Genomic DNA, 12,344 nt, shown 5'->3' with positions numbered 1-12,344 from the left:
AATGATAAACAGATGCAACAAGGATGGAGCGATCTGGAGAGACCTAGTTGGAGAGAGGAGATGGACACACTCAGTGTCAGTCTCCTTGAACCTCCTTGAAGGCAATGTGTCTTTTCCGGTCAGAGCTCCTTGAATCTTAAGGTATCATTAGTAACAGAATTCGAGAAACTTCAGGGGGAAAAAAAAAGAGTCTTGTATATTTCTGCCTCATTGACTCTCCATCTCATTTCCAATCTCATCTGAAAACATATCTTTTTCTCTCCTGACCGCATCTGCTAATTGCCCTCTCCCACGACTATTATTTAACTGGAATATATGTGATCACTTTAACAAGGGTATTTAACTTCATGGGGTTGTTGAGATGTTGTTTTTAATAGTTTTCGGTTGAAAATGTAAGTGACTGAGATTCTTAACCACAAAAGGTCTTTATGCAGCCCCGCCAATCTTTTGTCAAGGAGACAGTTTCCTAATTGTTTTTTACTCATGCCCCAGAGGACATTGATTGTGCTTTGAATGTATAGCTTAAATTATGAAAAGAAAGAGGATTCACTGTAGTTTACAAACAAATATTTGTGGTATTTATTATGCCTTTCCAAATCATTCAATATTTCCATGCCATACCCATACCCTCTCTGATGGAGTCCATACTGACTCCCTCTTCCCCAGCCACCAAGTTCCAAATTATGGATTTACTATTTCGCAGCACTGTAAACCTTGACATGATAGTTAATTAAATAGTTGATGTCTCCATGTTTTCATCTTTTAAATGGGAATGATAAACTTTTTTTCAGGATTCTCCCAGTAATAAACAAAATTATGTTTATAAAGCTGTTATTATGAACTAATTCAATTTACTCTTACTGAGTGGAGGAGCATGTGTGATTTTTGGCCAAGTTCAAATCAGAGCAATTATAATAGAATGCAAACCCCACAAACAATGAGTCATTGTCTATTTAATGCTATATTCCCAGCACCTAGAATTATGCCTGGTGCATAATAGGCATTCAAACTATCCATGAATAAATGAAAATACTTCAATATTACACAGCTGTTTTACAACTTACAAAGTGCAAATCTATTATCTCATTTGACATTCTCAACACTATTGCAAACAAATATAGCAAAACATTCTAACTGAACCAGCAAAAAAGGATTGAACTGCTAGGTCTGTACACAAAGAATATGAAACTCTAAAATGAAAAGATTTATGCACTCCTATGTTCATAGCAGCATTATTCACAATGGCCAAGTCAGGGCACCAACCTAGGTGCCCAACAGCAGACAACTGGATAAGGAAATTGTGGAATATATACTCAATGGAATACTGCTCAACTTTTTAGAAAGATGAAATAGTGCCTTTTGAGGCAAAATGGATGAATCTTGAGGAGATTATGCTAAGTGAAATAGGTCAGAAAGTGAAAGACAGATACTTGATGGTTTCAGTTATTTGTGGAATACAAATTACCAAAGAAAACTGGCAAAGCACAGAAAAAATAATTCTTAGACTCTGTGAAAATATACTGGTTGCCAGAGGAGTAGGGGGTGGGGAAGAAGATAAGGCCTTGGCACAGGAGTTTTGGTGGAGGATGAGTGAAATGTGTGCACATATGGAAGTCTGAAAATGTATCTATCCCCCAAATTATATAGTTATGTAAGGAACTTGACAAATTAATTAAATTTGAGGAAAAAAAGGCTGATTCTCTAAGAATCCTGCTGCAATAGGATCCTGCCTAGCCATACAGTCTATTCTGGATCACCCATATCCTTCTTGCCATCCCAGCCAGTCAGTGAACAAGTCCTAAGTTCTGCCTCCTAGCTTTTTCCTAACATATTCCATGGCCATTGACATGTCAAGTGGATAGTATTCACCTTTAACTGCTATATAGCATCCTGTTGTCTGTTTACCTTCCAGATGACATTACCACTCACTCATTTGCTCATTCTGCAAATATCTGTGCAGCATCTACACTAAGCAAAACACTTTGTCAGGTCTCTATAGGAAGCGGTAAGGCCCCCAAACTTATGCATCTTCTTGTATCCTAATGGAGCTTAACAGCTCTCTATTATTTCATGACCATCTCCACCCAAATGCATGCAGGATTCCTTGACATAGACTTCAGCCCATCACTCTCATTTGTCCTGTCACCTCTCCAACCTTGTCTCCTTAACAATTGATTAAGTACTTCTGCAGTCCACCTTGACGTATACCTCAAATAACCTAATTAGACTTTTGTTCTTTTTCATTCCAACAATATGCCATTCTTTTCCTTTTGCCTGAATTTAATGTTTTCTCTATTTGGAATCTTCTGTTCTAACCTTTTTTTTTTTTTTTTTTTTTTTTTTTTTTTTTTTTTTTTTTTTTTGCAAATAACCTTGATGGGAATAGCTACACTTTGAGTGATTTCCTTCTGAGAAGCACAGTGCTAACAACCATATGTGGGTGTACATATATACACCCACACACATTATTCCATCTCGTTTAATTCTTAAAAGACCATTTTATTCATGAGAAAATTAAAGTGGAAAATGGGAAGTTAATCAACTTACCCAAGGTCACACAGATTGGTGGTGGCAGAGTATCATCCCAAACTTGTCTGATGCTAAAGACTGTGACCTTAACTTCTCTGCTTTAGGAACAAGTGCGCTTCTAGTCATCCTTCCAGACCTGGTCCAAAGCACTTCATCTCTGAAATCTTTCATGACTTGTCTAGGTGAAGAAAGCAGTACCATCTTTTCAGATTCACTTTCACAGATCTCTATGTTGGCACTTTTTATCTTACATAAACATGTGTACCCCTTATCTGTTTAAAGTCTATCTCTGCTACTAGCTCTTTTGAAGTTGCTAATTTAGACTTAGTCATCCTTATATTCCTTGTATGTAGCACAATATCATCAATAATGTGTGCTTGATAAGTGGATGAAGAATGAATGACTGTCTGAAGAAGCACTTCCTGTTAGAAGCAGAGTGTCAATAATAGAGAAATAAGTGAGAGGAGTAGGTGAGGACAGGTGAAGGTTCTGCCTGCCAGAGCATTGTGCAAGGGTTTGACCTGACTTAAGAGAAAACCCAATGAGAAATCCTTTGGAACAGTGGAGACAAAACAGAAACAGAAACAAAAGCCCTGCTTTCTGTATTTTACATTTTCCCATCCAGTTGTTTTGGCACTGCACTGACACTCAGAACTACAGGTCAGGGCCACGTTCACCTGGGCTTAATTGGGAAGTGGGTAGGATTGTTCTGGGCATCCTCTAGGGAGCAGCTGCCTAAGAGACCTCTGCTATCAACTTGCAACATAGCTGTATAAAGATTTTAAAAAATAAATAAAAACCACTGTTTTTTAGCAATGGGCCTTCCATTTTCCTTGACTGTTGTCTGGTATCTTATTAGTTTAAGACAGAAAATAAAGACCACATATACTCACTTGGTCTAAAAGTTGGTTTAGTAGTGAAGTGAAAAACACACAGCCCATCAGCAGTAGATTGATTACCCCCAGTCCTTTGCTCCTCATATCCAAACTCTGTGCTTTGCGTTGCCTCCCACTCTTGCTCCAGACCTGGCCAGGTGACTAGACAGGTGACCAACCTGCATTCTCTTTGTTTTTGTATGGAGGGAGGACCCCACATTCAGGGAAGCTCCCGAATCACTGGGAAATCCCTCAATGAGAACAATCAGGATGGTGGACCACCTTACTGGCCAAAGGGATGTGACACGAACAAAAACCAGGAAAGAATTTGCTAGATGGGTGTGTCTTCTCTTTTATTCATCCTCTATCACCATGAATACATGCCCAGAACAGCCTACAGGAGGTTGAGAAGACACATGGAGGAGAGCCAAGTCATTCCAGTTGCCCCCGATCGGGACCACTTAAGTTTGATGCCTGAAGAATTCTTACTTACTGTGAATAAAACAAAGATATCAATATACTAAACATGGATCCAGGTCACAGAGATATTTAAAATGCAAATACAAACAGAATAAGAGGCAGTATTTGAGTTCTGCCTTCATCTACATAAAGGATATCATTAGAAGAGAGAACAGATTCCCTTTTTCTATTTTTGACTAGTGAAAATATGAACAGAGGTAGACATATAGGTAGACAAGTGTAGATGCACATAAGTTTCTTTTTGAGGAAGAATTTTCTATTTATCACTGCTGTTCAAAGTTGTCTAAAGTTGACTCTTTGGAGAAGTAAAGAGTTTATCATCAGTGGTTTTCTTGACACAGAGACTGAAAAGAGAGGTGACAAATCTGCTGTAAAGTATTCAACTCCATTGATTTTTATTGAAGGTCTAAATGTGCTAATTAGTGAATCCAGATCTGGGCTCTTCTCAGCACAGGGCCCTGTACATGTGCCTCCTGCCCCTAAAGCTGGTTGTGGGTGGGAATAAAAAATTCCACACAGGAGAATTAGTATATACAAAAGCAGAGGCCTAATGTGTTTGGTTTCTTGTTGGACTATGGTGTATAATGTGTACATAGCTTTGTAGATACTACTAAGGAGACTGCCAAAAAACAAACAAGCAGAAATCATATGGTGGGTTTGTATTGTGGCAATTTAGCCTAAACTGGTGCTGACTTCCAAAGAGTCTTTTCTGTCAGTAATTCTGATGAATTTTAGTAGTATCTTCATTGCAAAAGCATGAATCACCAATCCAAGCGCTCTCAGATTTCTGGTGCTCAGAATCTTTGTGAGATAGTATTTATTGGTTTAAGCTGATATATTTGGAGGTAATTTAGTATGCAGCCATAAAATTGCCAATGACTGACGCAATGAAAAAAAAAAAAAACAGTTTATTTCCTCAAAGGTAAGATGAGGATAACCAGAATACTTAACCTCATTGGGCTACTGTCAAGATGAGAGACAAAAATACTCAAAAGCATTTAGTGTTGTGTTTGGCATGTAGTAAGTATACAAATGGCTAATTTCCCTGCCACTACTGTTTTGTCTTGCAAGTAATTTTATGATTCCTTGACTTCAGGCTATAGTGGCAAGCGAAGGCTTTGGTGAGCAGGTAATATTTTGTATGGAGCTGAAAACTGTACTCTTATAAACTAATGGCACCTGCCACCCCAAATCACTGTAGGTATAATAGCACTGGACTTAGTGAAAACAGTTCCATACCTGTAGTCTGTTAAAGTTGGTTTTCTCAATGCAGACAGGGCATTCTAACCCCAACATCAGCTCATGTATGTCCACCACTGGCCCAAGGGCTGGAGAATATTAAAGGTTGGGAATTAAAACCTGATGCTTGCCTGCCTGGGAAATTAACTCAGTTGGTGATGGAGAGTTATTGGAAAGTTACAAGAAGTATGGGCACCTTCCCAGGACTTGATGGTAGAAATAAATTGAATGGCATTTAACATAACTAATTGTTAATGAAATGTAGAATAAATTGTGGAGTGTTAATTCCTTCCCTTTAGCAGTAGCTTTTTGCTTTGACTGGAAGTATTCACATGTGAATAATAATAAAACAATGGAGCTTTACAGGGTTTTCTAGAAGAGTTCAGTCCTCTACTTTTACAATGAGGAAGCAGGCTGGGAAAAATTACATTTATACAGATAAATAATAGCACTGAATCCCTATCTAATTCTTTCCTGAAGGGCGCTGAGTGTGAGAAGGAAGTGAGAGATGGAAGGAAGTGAGTTTCTCTGGATTTTCTAAGCAGTATCATTTTGTAGTTATGAGTACAATGTTGAAATCACACAGGAGTAAGTCAAATTTCACCTTCACTGCTTCTTGATTTTGGATAAGCTTGCTGATTTTGGATAAGCTAACTTGTACTAAATTAATTACTTTCTCTACACCTCAGTTTTCTCATCTGTAAAATAGGAATAACAACATGCATTTCGTCATAATGAGTATTCAAGACATGCTTGGCCTACAGGTTGTACCGCTTAAGTTGCAGCTGAAATACTCTACATGTGGATTATCAGTTTTATAGCCCTTATACTAGGTAGAAATAGAATATGTGCATGCTGGTGTTAGAATATATTTACCCCAAATACCAACTTTAAAAAGACTACTCAAAATTTTTCAGCTAATCAAGTCAAATTCTAAGATATCAAAAGTGACAACATTTCCTACAACAAACATTACTTTCCAGTTTTGTAACCCCTGAGGGCCCAGAAACCTTGATAGTTTTCTCCGGGATGGTTTACTATAAAAAGAAGGTAAGTACAGAAGGTAAGCTCCATACCGGGAAAGGGATGGCCACCAGCAGAAGTCAAGTCACTTTCCCCACAACATGTACCCAGCATGTTATTCTGAACACTCAATCCTCAAAAATATGAGAATTAAATCTCCTTTGTTTTTCTGATTCCCACTATCTTTACTTTGCTCTTTGCCCTTTAAGGAAAAACCTTCTCCCTAAAGAGCTTGGAGACCTCTGTACTATCAGTGGTTTCTTGTGTTCATTGGGAGATAATGAACATTCAAACCTGATCACACTGTCAAGACCAACAATATCTAGCTGAGGGAATAGTAGGTATCATAGAAGAACATGAAACAAGGCAGATGATGTTCCATCAGGATGATCAAGCCAGGAGTTGGAGCATGGGCAAAATTTAGACCCATGGAAGGATTAGTGAGAAGTAATTCAGTGCAAAAAAAAAAAAAATGAGTCCTGGATAGTTTGATAAAGCAGGAGTTCTTAATCTAAGGAGCAAACAAGGTAGAATTACAAAATCGGGCTTAGAAACACAAATGACATCTGTAATGATTCAAAGCAGGACTAGCTGCGACTGCACTTGTACCCACTGTCATTAGATACTCACCCAATTTATACATTAGACAACTTGGAATCGGCATTATTCTTCCTATTGCTTAGTTGGGACAATTAAAGTGAAAATGACTTGATTCCCCCACACTAATTAGTGAATATGGGGCCCAGGGTTTGGACCTAGGACCTGTATTTGAAAGGTACAATACCTGGATTCTCTAACTATTCAGGATCAGTACCGGAATGCAGCTAGAATTACAGATAGGAATTGAGCAGCTCTGGTTTGACACTCATGCATAGGGCTGGTCAGGGTGTGGGTAGAATGAAAACCAGGATGGTCATCTTGTAGCAGTCAACAAGACTGCGTTAGATGAAAATGACATCACCTTACTTTGACCAGAATCTGATGGCCAGATTCTCTGTGATTACTCTGAGGCTTCAGAAATCATACTGGGAATGAAAGCTCACAGTTCGTGTTGCCATCCTTCCCTTTTATGAAAGAAGGGATTACATTTAGTCGCATCAAGTCCAGTCCATTTTTGTTCAAAAACCTTTCTCTTTTAGATAAGGAAGATGTGAAGGGTGTTTAGAAAGACTTTGAACAAAGATTGGATCAAGTTGGTTTAAATTCTCTCTCATGGGGTGAGTGATGAAAATATTATAGGGCAACCCTGATATAAAATAAAACGGGTTACCTGGCTGTGGGTCCTCACCCGTGCGCTTAAAAGGGACCCATTAATACTCCACTACAGGCATACACAAAAGGTTAATAAAAGGTTTATTTACAAGGGAAAGGGAATTAAGGAAATGTACAACTCAGGGAGAAAATAGGGAAATAAAATAGGGAAATAAAGTCTTTACTGCGTCCTACCCGATCCGCCGACCTGGAAACCCAAGGGCACTCTCAGAGCTGGCCGAACGCTGCGAGCTGGCGGGGAGCCAAAATGGGGGGACCCCACCAAAGCCCACATGTCTGGCTTTATACCATACCTGGCTGCTTAACCCCATCCTCAGGTCCCAGCCACCTTCCCTTTGGTGGTGATGGGATTTGGAGTTCCCAGTGTCTTTTGGCTTCGGTCTGGAGTTGGGGGTGGAGTCTACAAAGCCTGTATGGAATTAGCTTTAGGACATCCTTTTCCCCATAACAATTCCCCCCTTTCACTTTTTGCCACCATTTCCATGGTGATGAAGATCGAATATATGGATGTTGGGATGCAGTCTCAGATGAAAAATTTTTCCAGGTTCCAGTGTGAAAGAAAACCAGTCCCTTCAGGTATTTGTCCATTGTGGAAAGCAAAAGTCCTCTATTCCTGGAAAAACAGTTCATCAGTTCAAGCCAAAAAAAAACACATCTGGAGGCATTAGCCAAAACAAGACAGCAAATACTTCAAAATCACAGGAAAAAGTGGAGTCTACAAAGCCTGTATGAATTAGCTTTAGGACATCCTTTTCCCCCTAACAAAAAGAATGCTGAATTGTTTCAAAAAGCCTGAATTTGAATCTTGGTTCTGCCATGAACCAATGGTGTGGCTTTTGCTCCAGTCTCATTTCTCCATAGGTTCTTACCCTCTTCTTCAAAAGGCAGACCATGCCCACTCCACTGCTGTGGAAAATGAAGTTTGTGTGAAATAACACTTCACTTTGTACAAGTGGAGGCTGAAAATATCCCTTTAATAATAGTGCCCTAGACCATCATTTGCCTAGAACTGGAGAATGCTCAGGGAAAAGGAAATCAGTGCTTATACTCCATAGTTTAAGCCAAAAGGACAATAGGGAAAAATAGTGACCCAAAAGTCAAGGCGTCAGGACTCCCTCTTATCTCTTCCACTTGATGGAGGACAAGAATAGGAAAAAAAAACTGAAAAGAAGGTGCGCCACAAGACCAGAAACCTGGCTCACAAGGAGGTGGCAGTAGAAGAGATTAGCATAGACATTGACACAGCTATGGAAACCAAGATCCTTAGGCACAGACAACACAGTTGCAGAAACTAGTATCCTTAGGTGCAGACCAGTATCCTTAGTCACAGAGTCCTAGATTACAAAGCATAACATCCAAGCAGGGATCCCAGGGAGGGTGCTTCCAAAGGTAAAGATATGGATATGGAGCCCATTGTAGAATCTCCCTTTCAAATTCAACATAGTTATCCAAAATTAGCAACCAACTGATGACTCACAAGAAGGGAGCCCCTCCCAAATAGAAGAATATATCAGTTCAGTGTCTGCACAGGCTCAGGGCAGCACTCCCTTCTGCTCACCTATGACTATGCAGGTGCTTCTTTTCACCAACTCTCCTCTGCAGGGCAGCAGCCTTCCTGCCTGCCTGAGACCTGTACCATGCTGGGACTTCCCTTTATTGACCTCCCTCCTCAAGGCCGCCCCCCTGCAACCATGCAGGCCTCTATCAGCATTTCCTGCCCGCTTCTGTCTATGCAAGTGTACTTTACTTTTCCGGTCCCTTCTCCTAATAAACCTGCCCTTTAAATATAACTACCGGGCCTCCCCTGGTAGCACAGCGGTTAAGCGCAGGACCGTGAACTGCCCACAACCTCTGCAGTACTGGTTCGATCCCTGGCCACCGGTGAGGGTCCCACATGGTGCGCAGACCTCTCCTGCCATGCCCGCTGCTCCCCTCAGCAGTGTATTTTGTCATTCTGCCTGTTCTGTTGCCTGCTCTGGCTCTGGGGAATTCTCTCACCCTCCCGCGCTTCTGATTGTACCCAGTGCTTATATAAATAAATAAAAATAAATCTTTAAAATAAATAAATAAACAAACAAACAAACAAATAAATAAATAAATATAACTACCTTCTCTGTCTTGTGGAGAAACTCACCAGGGAAACTCGCCATGTGTCACTAAAAAGGGAGCTCTGATGAAACCTTTCCCAGAGTGAACCTAAGGACCCCGCACTCCAAACCCACGGATTCCAAAAACCACAACACACTCACTAGCAAGGTGGCCCTTGAAAGGTCCATGCTGGAGGCTGGAATGCAAAAACCCACCAGGTAGCCCACCTCGGGGCAGGAATGCGGAAACCTGCCTGGAGGATTCAGACAATGAGCCTCCCCCCTCTCCCTATGGGTCTCTTCTCAGACAAAGAACCTCTACCTGCCACAAGAATCTCTTCCTGCCATATGAGTATCCCACCTGACCTCTCCTCACCCTATAAAACCCTGCTTCCCCCTGACAACATGCGAGGCTTCACTGACCCCCACCTGCATGAGGTCCGCCCAGGGCGCAATAAACTTTCCCTTCCTTTGAGAAATTTAGCCTGGCTCTCCTTTTCTTTACTGTGCCAAACCTTTCAACTCCGAACAATTATTTCTTCACCTCTCTGAGCCTTAATTTCCCCATCTGTTAAGTGGGGGTAACAATCTAACATCTATAAGACTGGTTCTCAACCTTGTACTACAAATGAGATTCATCAGGTATGCTTTTAAAAGCCTGATACCCAGGAAGTACCACTAATTAATTAAACCAGAATCTTTGGGGATAGTATACAGACATCAGTAATTTTGAAACTACCTAGGTGATTCTAAAAACATTAACCATATTTGAGAACCACTGGTCCTTCTGATGGTTTTAAGGTCAAAGCTCATAAATGTCTAATAGTCTAGCATTTCAGAGAACCTCTGTTTATTTCCAGGATGGTCCACTTCCAGTTCCTTAATAGTTAGCTTATATCATTGAGAATTTCTCAAAGCAGTTGATTTGTTTCCTAGGTTGCAACAGCAATGCCCTAAAAGCTGGATGGCATAAACAACAGAAATGCATTGTTTTACTGATCTGGAGGGCAGAAGTCTGCATTTGGAGGCCAGATAAAGTTGTTGGCAGGGTTGTATCCTTCTCAGGACAGAGGAAGGATAGTTCCAAGCCTCTCCCCTAGATTGAGGTGGTTTTCTGGCAACCTTTGGCATTCCTTCCCTTGTGGAAGGATTACTCCATCTGCCTTTGTTTTGACATTGAATCCTAGGGCAAGTTAGGGATAATTAGGCAGGCTCAAGTACAGTGCAGGGACTTCAGGAGAGTTAAGGAAGGCTCCAAAGATAAGGACAACAAATTCCAAAGAGGACTAATAGAACACCCTAGGACTTACGACATTAGGGACTTACTTTATGACCTTAGGGTCAACAAGACATTCCAAATAGAGGACAATGAAGAAAAAAGATAATGGCTGGGGCACAGAGACTTAGTTCTGGGCACAGAGACATTTAGGCAGTGAGTGAGATCATGGAGAACTAACCAATCACAGAGAGAGACTGGTGGAGCTTTAGAATAATTAGGGAAAGAAGGTCTATATTTCTTAAGGCCTGACTCCACTTCAGCTTCCTTGCCCCTCCCTGGCCTGGTTTCATGGCCTGGGAGTCCCACTTTATTTCTGTCCCTTTTCTCCTCAATAAACTTTTTTTTTTTCTCTCTCTCTAAACAAATCTGCCTCTTTTCACTTACTTGCCTGAGCATCTGCGAAGTTCTAGCTGTGGCTTTGTGAGACACCAACCCATGGTGATCTAGTGGCTGGGACTCAGTGCTGCCACTGCAGCCTGGGATCCATTCCTGGCTGGGAGAGTAGGCCTGGAAACCTTCAATTCCGGTATCAACATGGCATTCTCCCTGTGTCTAGTTATATTGGATTAAGGGCCCACCCCCTCCAGTATGACCACATCTTACCTTACAACATCTATAGCAACTCAATTTACAAATAACATCACAAACTAAGGTACTGGAGGGTACAACTTCAGCATATGAATATTATGGGAACAAAAAATCCCTAACACCAGTACCTGTATTTCAGCAACCAGGAATGGAATATTTGATGACAGGCGACTTCTTGGAAGTCTCTGTGGCTGGCTCCAGAAAAGAACGCATTCTAAAGCACAACACAAAACACCCATGTGTTCTTCCCAAGCGCCACCCCCATTCTTTTTTTTTTATTAAAAAAAAAAAATTAAAGACATATTTATTCATGAATACAAGAACCGGGTACAGGCCAGATGTGTGGGAGGGTGAGAGGATTCACCAGAGACAGAGTGGGGAACAGAACAGGCAGACTGACTGAAATACACTGCTGAGGGGAGCAGCTGGAGAGAGAGAGAGGTCTGTTGCATTATGTGGGTATCTTAGAGGCTGGCCAGGATTGAACCTGTGCTGCAGAGGCTGCAGACAGTTTCACAGTGCAGCGCTCAACTCCCTGCTCCACCAGGGAGGCCCCCCCATTCTTGTTAGGTTCTTAGAATTCTATGTCCCTGTGTGTCTCCCCATGTTTTGTCCAGTGATACCTTGCCAACCAGGGAGATCTTAGCACCTTCATTTGCCATTTTAGGGATTTTCCTTTAAGCAATTCAGCCCCCCCCCCAACCACCTCTAGTTATTAAAATGCAGCTCAGGATGTCTCACTCTAGCTGTTACATTATCATTCCTCGTTAGAGACTCCTCCAGGGCCTGAGACATCCCCTGCACTGACTTTATAATTACAAAGTCAATTTCTAAACAGACATTTGCAAATAAGTCAATTTAAATACCGAGATTTGCAAACAATAATTAAGCAGTAGCTTCTTTTTTAATATCTCTATATATAATTAATGCCTGTGGGCTTTTCATTTTACCTTGCAACTGGGTAGTTTGCAA

General features: G+C 41.0%; 1 long non-coding RNA gene across 1 annotated transcript; it reads right to left on the bottom strand.

Annotated features, from left to right (window-relative positions):
* Positions 1-2,562: 2,562 nt before the first annotated feature.
* Positions 2,563-5,159, bottom strand: LOC119232753 (uncharacterized). Its single transcript, XR_005122192.2, has 3 exons — positions 5,124-5,159; positions 3,423-3,896; positions 2,563-2,707 (listed from the first exon to the last, which is right to left on the bottom strand). It is a non-coding gene; the product is annotated as an uncharacterized LOC119232753 (long non-coding RNA).
* Between the last annotated feature and the right edge of the window lie 7,185 nt (positions 5,160-12,344).

This window comes from Talpa occidentalis, unplaced genomic scaffold, assembly GCF_014898055.3.
Source record: "Talpa occidentalis isolate TD23 unplaced genomic scaffold, MPIMG_talOcc4v2.1 talOcc4.7, whole genome shotgun sequence".
Lineage (NCBI taxonomy): Eukaryota > Metazoa > Chordata > Mammalia > Eulipotyphla > Talpidae > Talpa > Talpa occidentalis.
Note: the sequence above shows the minus strand (reverse complement) of the source record. Positions and strands in the feature narration are given on the sequence as shown.